This window comes from Wyeomyia smithii, chromosome 3 (genome assembly GCF_029784165.1).
Source record: "Wyeomyia smithii strain HCP4-BCI-WySm-NY-G18 chromosome 3, ASM2978416v1, whole genome shotgun sequence".
NCBI classification, from domain to species: Eukaryota; Metazoa; Arthropoda; class Insecta; order Diptera; family Culicidae; genus Wyeomyia; species Wyeomyia smithii.
The window spans coordinates 67,925,403-67,933,868 of NC_073696.1; the positions used below are offsets into that span (position 1 = coordinate 67,925,403).

At 34.9% G+C, this 8,466-nt stretch overlaps 1 long non-coding RNA gene across 1 annotated transcript; it reads right to left on the reverse strand.

The window, feature by feature from the left end:
- Positions 1–2,618: 2,618 nt before the first annotated feature.
- Positions 2,619–3,048, reverse strand: LOC129726432 (uncharacterized). The gene is made up of 2 exons (XR_008728342.1): positions 2,869–3,048; positions 2,619–2,796 (listed from the first exon to the last, which is right to left on the reverse strand). It is a non-coding gene; the product is annotated as an uncharacterized LOC129726432 (long non-coding RNA).
- Positions 3,049–8,466: the final 5,418 nt, after the last annotated feature.

The window sequence follows — 8,466 nt, forward strand, 5'->3', positions numbered from 1 at the left end:
AAAAGACTCATTTAGAACGATTTTTTTCTTTGGTTGAATTTTGTCGAGAGAAATTGTCTAGTTTTTGCAATCCTCAACTATCTGACTTTTGGGTCCTAAAGCTATCCATTTTTATCACACCATAATGGCGGACGCTATAATGCGTGTTCGTGATATGCGAACCTCTCTGCTTACGTCAGTTTTGGGATTTCTGAGAAATTGACAACACAAATGTTGCCAGATTTATTTCTCTTTTGATAAAATACGTGAAGACTTTAAATTGGCATGAGCAAAGTTGTCAAATGGGTGGATGATTTAATACTTAATTTTGCATTTTAGCGTCCGCCATTATGGCGCGTAGAAAGCTGAATACCAGTTTTCATATATCATTTGAAAAACCGCGTTTTCTGAGCAAAACGTGATTTTTAAAAAATTTTAAAATCGTCATTTTCCTTAGATTTTTAAATGAAGAATAAAAAATTGCTCGAAATGTCTTAAATAACATTTCGCACACGTACGGTATATGGGAGAATTGTCATTTGAGGTATTTCGAGCAGTTTGCTATTCTTCATTTAAAAATCGGAGGACAACGATAAACATTTTTAAAAATTACGTTTTGCTCAGAAAATTGCACTCTTTCAACTGATATATAAAAATCAAAAAACCGTGTAATTTTAAACAGTTTTAAAGAGTTTACGTGTGCTGCATTTTTCAGGTATCTACTAATGCCTAATGAATCAAAGTTGCAAAATTGTATCGTCCGAGAAACACTTTAAATGAATAAACGAGTGACGTAGTTTGAAGTGTAAATCTTAAATTACGTCTTTTATTTATTGATACCTAAAAAAACACATATCGAATTTGTACCGGAATAAGTTGTCCTGATTTCTAACCCCGACCAAATGGTATCCCTACTCATAGGATATTGACACTCAAATAAAAACTGGTAGAAAAAAACAGATATGTTCTAACTAAATCAGTCTAACGATTCGCTCGCTCTTCTCTAGATTTCTCATAAAGTAGAAACTCTAAAAACTCTATCCATTTAGAATCCGGAATAATGAAGTCATCTGTATCTCGGTAACGGTTTGAAGTACAAATAAGGTTGATACATCAAAACAAAGGTAATTTAATGTACTTTAAGAAAAAAAATCAATACGAATCTTTTCTTTTCCTTTCTAATGGAAACTCGCACTTTCTTCTTTATTCCTCCCATCGAACGCTGCAACCTCCGGAGTCAACTTCCCTGGCACATTTGTTCCATATTTTGGTCATATGAGTTGCGCCCCGAGCCGTTTTCCCACTTCTTTTAAGCTTCCACTTCATTATTGCCTAAAATCTTTTGATAGGCCAGAATTGCAGGCAGTTTGGTGGATTTATGTTTTTTATAGATGAAATCTACATTATTATCACGGTACCATTGGATGACTTCCCGGCTGTAGTGGCAACTGACAGGTAGTCGAGTAACGAACGGCTTCGGCAGTGGTTTTCTTTGGCAGGTTTCTGCATAAGATTGCTGTAGAAACCTACGCGATTTTTGAGGCATTCTTCCAAACCTACTTGTATAATTGCCGAGCTCGAGTTTTGGTAACGGAACGTTCTGTTTGGTTGTTTGCTGGCTCGATAAGAACGATATCCTGCTCGCAAACGAATTCTTCGAACGGTACTGCGAGCAGCAGCGTATATTTGTGCGATTTCATAATCTGATAGCATACATGACTAGAACAAGATACCTGACTTCCAGTGTTTACATACATTTTGCCCACGACACCTTTACAACGGTTAGAGCTGCCATCTGATGACTTAAATGCGCTTTAAACTGATTATTAGCATTATCGTGCATAATCCGCCAGATGTAAATGAAAACTAGATGGCAGCACCGTATAAGGATATTGCAAATTAGATGTCAGGACCATGCAAGGATATTGAAAAAATTGCTTCACTTTTCGCCACCTTACCGTAATCATCAAATTAGCAGTATACAAATTAGTTCGTACCGATGAGATAAATTAGTATAATTGTCAATCAAACCGAACAACATTGGTATCGAAATTCGTGAAATCACTCTAGGAGTTGATTTTCATTAATTTTCTTAATTTAATTTTTTTTTAATCTGATGAGTTGTTCAAAATGGCTATTTCGGAGCAGATTTCCGAACTTGAACCTGGTCCCGGTGATTCGGATTTACAGGAACCATATGAGAACGAATGGCTTTTTAGGTTACGTATACTGAAAATAGACAAATTTTCCGATCTTTTGATGGGTCAAGATCGAAAATCGGTCAAGAATTGAAGGAGTAAAAAGCATTTCATTACTGTGGGTACCCGGGTATCCTGCCGAGTACTTACGTGTTTCAAAATTGCCGAGTACATAACGGTTAAGCCAAACCAAACCATTTCAAATTACCGGATTCAACAATATTGTACTTACCTGAAGATTCTTTGCCCTTAAGCCCGTCACAGTATTTACTTTATTTTTTTAGCATTTTAGATGGCTTCACTCTACGAAAAATTAAAATGTGCATGATGTACTTTGATTTTGAGTAGATAAGACCGTAAATGAATAATCCTAAATCTGAAATCCGCAAGTGTACAATTACGAAATATGTAAACAACCGTTATTAAATGATATCATCACAATTATCGTGAAGAAATACAGCAATTTATTTCTATTTTTTTGTCTGTAAAATCATATTTTGATGAACTCATATCATGGTTTGTTCACTCTATGTGCTTCTTTATCCCCACCACCAAGGCTTAGAATAGTCCTTACCCAGAGGTTTTTGCTTCGATCTACGTGCTTCTGGATCTGGTAATGCTGTGAAAATATAATTTTAATGTTTCTCACTGTGAAGTACAATCAAATCCGTTTAGAAAGCAAAATACTAACCAGAAATAGTATTCATTGCCAGAGCCATTATTAATACGAACACAAGGAAAAATTTCATTGTAAAGTGGAACTTTTGCAAACCGAATGTAGCGGGGTGTTTTTTTCTTTTATACCTAAATTTTTCAGCGCACATCGAATCAGGTGATTTGATTTGATTATTGGATCTGAAATGTAAAGGCGTTTAGCGTGAAACTACAAGCGATGTGAGGCATGTGTTTCAGTTCCGTAACTTTAATGCGATAAGAAATTTCTAAGCGAACAGAATGGATTCATTTTGGTATTACTTGGCATTCAATTTGTGGATCGTTCTTATTTATACCAGAACGAAAAAAAAGAACAATTCGCTAAGCATTTGCTTAGTCCAATTCACTTTACCGATTTTAGGATTCGATTCAAGTGTTACAAGTTTTTATGAAATAAAAATTAACCGCATTTGGCATCGTTTGACATCAAAATTTTAAAATTGAAAAATTTCGAGTTGTGCCCGTATTGCACGAAACCGACGATATCCCCACCTGATTGTGAGGACGTGGCCGGCGCCGTTATAGGTCTATAAAAAATCGGGTCATTGAGTGATGCATATTGAGAAGGAATTACAACTCCCAATCGTTCTGTCAGTTGATTCATAGTGCATCTTGAGTGGCTTGGACCCATCACGGAATTGCAATCATTGACACGTGCAGTCATAACCAAGCTAAGCTAAGCTAAGCTCTAAGATTCGATTCAAGTGCTCATAATGATTTGTATCTGTCTGGAAATCTTGCGTTCACTGATACGAAATATAAATTTGTAAAATTGAGATTAAATTGAATTTGAGAAACACAAATGGTGACTTCTCAACACTGTTAGAAATTTGTAATTTTAATTGTTAGGATTTGTTTGCTTTCGCAATTAGGACTTATCATTCGTAGGGATTTAAACCTACTTGTCAAAAAGGGGAAGTAAACTTACAACTAACTTTATTGCTAACTTATTGGCTATAAAGAGAGCTTATCGTAGCAACGATTTTTGTCGAATATTGTTAATAATTTTATTTGGCATAGCTTCTAATGGTTCAACACCAGTAAGTCTATGTAATTCGAGTGTACCAAACCAAGGAGGACGCTTCAAAATCATTTTCAGAATTTTATTCTGAATCCTTTGGAGCGTTTTCTTTCTTGTCGAACAGCAACTTGACCAGATCGGTACAGCATAAAGCATTGCTGGTCTAAAAATTGGTTTGTAAATCAAAAGTTTGTTATTTAAACAAAGTTTAGAATTCCTGTTAATGAGAGGATATAAACATCTCGTATATTTTATGCACTTGGCATGTATACATTTATCATAAATTAGTCCCAAGTACTTAACCTTGTCGGACCAACTTAAAATAACCCCATTCATCTTGACAACGTGATTATTGTTTGGCTTGAGGAAAGAAGCCCTAGGCTTATGCGGAAAAATTATCATTTGAGTTTTAGAAGCATTGGGAGAGATTTTCCATTTTTGCAAGTAGGAAGAAAAAATATCTAAACTTTTCTGCAATCGACTGCATATGACACGAAGACTTTTTCCTTTTACGGAAATGCTTGTGTCATCGCAGAACAATGACTTTGTGCATCCTGGAGGCAAATCAGGAAGATCTGAAGTGAATATGTTGTACAGGACTGGACCCAAGACTGAACCTTGAGGTACACCTGCTCTGACAGGAAATCTATCAGATTTTGAATTCTGATAGACAACCTGCAGAGTTCGATTAGTAAGATAATTTTTTAAAATTTTGATTTGGAGAATTGGAAAATTAGAAGTTTGCAGTTTCAAACCTTTATGCCAAACACTGTCGAATGCCTTTTCTATGTCTAAAAGAGCAGCTCCAGTGGAATAACCTTCAGATTTGTTAGCTCGTATCATATTAGTAACTCTGAGCAATTGATGAGTTGTGGAATGCCCATGGCGAAATCCAAACTGTTCATTTGCAAAAATTGAATTTTCGTTGATGTGTGACATCATTCTGTTTAGAATAACTCTCTCAAACAGTTTAGTTATTGAAGAAAGCAAACTGATTGATCGATAACTTGAAACTTCAGCTGGGTTCTTATCCGGTTTTAAAATTGGAGTAATTTTTGCATTTGTCCATAATTTGGGAAAATATGCAATTTTGAAGCAGCAATTGAAAATTTTCACTAAAAATTCCATTGTGCTCTCAGGGAGATGTTTGATTAGTATATTAAAGATTCCATCGTCACCAGGTGCTTTCATATTAATGAAATTTTTAATAATTGATTTAATCTCATTCAAGTTAGTTTCAATTATTTCTGCAGGTAAAAAAATCTGGGAAGAAATTAAATCAAATTGACGTGTGACTTCATTTTCAATTGGACTCACAAAATTCAAATTTGAGTTATGAACACTCTCAAACTGCTGAGCAAGTCTTTGAGCCTTTTGTTCATTGGATACAAGAAAACGTTCAGCATCTTTTAAAACTGGAATAGGCTTTGAAGGTTTCTTAAGAATCTTCGACAGCTTCCAAAAAGGTTTTGAATATGGTTTCAATTTTTCAACTTTAGTCTCAAAATTTTTATTTCTCAGAAGAGTATATCTATGTTTAATCTCTTTCTGTAAATCTTTATAAATAGTTTAAAAAACAGGGTCACGAGAACGTTGATATTGACGTCTGCGGACATTTTTCAAACGAATTACAAGTTGAAGATTTTCGTCAATTATTGGTGAATCAAATTTCATTTGAGCCTTTGGAACAGAATAATTCCTGGCATCAACAATTGCACATTTTAATGCTTCCAAAGCGGAATCAATATTCACTTCGTTTTGCAAATCAAGCTCATTATTGAAATTTCTCTCAATATGAGTTTTGTAGCTTTCCCAATTAGTCTTGCTATAATTAAAAACAGAGCTCATAGGGTTTAAAACTGATTCAAGTGATAAAGAAAAAGTTATTGGAAGATGGTCAGAATCAAAGTCAGCATGTGTGATCAAATCACTACATACATGACTTTGATCTGTTAGCACCAAATCAATTGTTGAAGGGTTTCTTACAGAAGAAAAGCATGTAGGACTATTCGGAGACAAAATAGAATAGTATCCTGAAGAACAATCATTGAATAAAATTTTGCCATTGGAATTACTTTGAGAATTATTCCATGAACGATGTTTAGCGTTAAAATCGCCGATTATAAAAAATTTCGAACGATTTCTGGTGAGTTTTTGTAAATCACCTTTAAAATAATTTTTGTGCTCGCGTGTGCATTGAAATGGTAAATATGCTGCGGCAATAAATAAAATCCCAAGTTCAGTTTGAACTTCAATTCCCAAAATTTCAATAACTTTCGTCTCAAGATGGGGAAGAGCACGATGTTTGATTCGGCGATGAATAACAATTGCAACTCCACCGCCGGAACCCTGAATCCTATCATATCTATGAACCACGTAATTGGGATCATATTTTAATTTTATGTTAGGTTTCAAAAATGTTTCAGTAATAATTGCAATGTGCACATTATTTACTGTTAAAAAATTAAAAAGCTCATTCTCAATGGCCTTCAATGAGCGAGCATTTCAATTTAATATTTTAATTGTTTTATTTAAAATCATTGCTAAATTTTAAATTAGAAACAATTGCAATAGTAAAATTTGTGCCTATTTGAATGGCTTCAAACATTGATTTTGCCTGCAACATGGCGTTCATAAGATCGAACATTGCCTGTTGCAAAAAGAAAGTTTACCTGCCGTAATAGGCCCCAGGCTGTTGACATTAGAAAAAATATTTTCGGCAGCAATATTAGCTGGAGTAATAGGTGTACAATTATTTTCTAGCGTGTTTTGCTTACCCATATTAACGGTCATTTTCGAACTACCAACACTAGGCGGTATAATGTTCGAACTACCTGTAACCTGTGCATAAGTTAAACGGGTATGCAAAGGAGTAGGTAAACTATGAGTCACTGGTACGCTTGGAGAATTTTGTTTTGAAGTTTGTTTTGAATTTTGTTTACCTTGCCTTGCCTTAACAATTGCTAAACCGGCTGGGCATTGATAAAAATTCGACATATGGTTGCCGTTACAATTCGCACAGCGAAAATTTTTACTCTCTTTCACAGGACATGTGTCCTTTTTGTGAGAAGAGTCTCCACAAATGAGGCATTTTTGGTCCATGTTACAAAACTTTGAACCATGACCATAACGTTGGCAAACACGGCATTGGGTGATATGCTTTTCACCTCCGCCAAACTTTCGATATAATTCCCATTTTACACGCACGTTATATGAAGCATGTGCTTTTTTAAAAATTTTTAGTTATTAACCTCACTGCGGTTAAAATGAATTAAATAATTTACAAGGGAAATTCCAGTTCGCTGACTGTTTTCGCCTCGTGATGTTTGTTTCATCAGAATTACTTGGGTAGGGGCTCTACCAAGTAATTCTGTCAAAGTAATTTTGATCTCATCAACGGTTTGATCGTTGGTGAGACCTTTCAATACGACCTTGAACGGCTTGGCGCTTTTCGTATCATATGTAAATAATTTATACATCTTTTCAGTTAAATACTGAATAAGACGATTCCAATCTTTCAATGTTTGGGCCAGTAAACGGCATTCGCCTCTTCGGCCAATTTGATAAGTATCTTTGACGTCGGAGAGAAACGTAGAAAGTTCTCTTTTAAAAATATTAAATTCAGAAGCCACAAATATTAAATAGTTACCACAATAGGTGGAACTTTCTCATTTTTTACAGAAATTTCACTTTGAATAGTTTTACTTTCGAACATTTCAATTTCGCCGGCTTCTTGCTCAGGCAGAATATCATATAAATTTTCACTGCATAAGCTAGTTTCAGAAAGAGATGCCTCTCTTTTCCTCCCCGTAGCGATGCGTGGTTTCTTTTTTCGTCCTGCCATTTCAGGTGATACGAAAAAAGTTCAAATATATTATCAAATTGCAAGTATTGAGAAAGAAAGAAATAGGTAGTCTTGAGAAAGACTGATGTAAGTTAACTTCCAGGTAATCTTTAAAAGGCACACTGACAAAACACAAACTTTGAAGCTATAGGCAGTCAAAGACCAGTCCACAAGCAACCGAAAATACGTCTGATCTGTCGGGCAGCTCAAGACGCACTGACTTTTCAGTAGTTAGTTAAGATTAGTTCATTCTTATGTTGTGTATTTCGCCTTTACCATAAAATGACATATTAGAAAAGTTTACAAATAAATAAATTGTATTTAGAATAAAAAGATACATAATAAGAGCAAGAAAAAATGTAGTTGTCTACATGAAATCGCTTAATAACAACATATTAGCAAGATGAGCTAGAGTCAGAACTTCACCATCTATTTTTCAGCAAACAAAAATACACTGAAAGCCATCATCACTCATAGCTCGCACTAGTCTCCCGTCCTCTTCCACTACTGGGAATGCCGGAATATAATTAGTACATGTGTCTCAGGAACTATAAATTTAGTAGACAGCAATTACACTATCCTGTGTAAGCATTTATTAGTAAAGTTGCTATAACAACGAACAGTAAATAATTCATCTTCGCATTTTGCTCAACGAGTAGAGCCGAATCGATCGTATAGTGTTTTCTTTTATTCCTTCAAATACAGCCGTT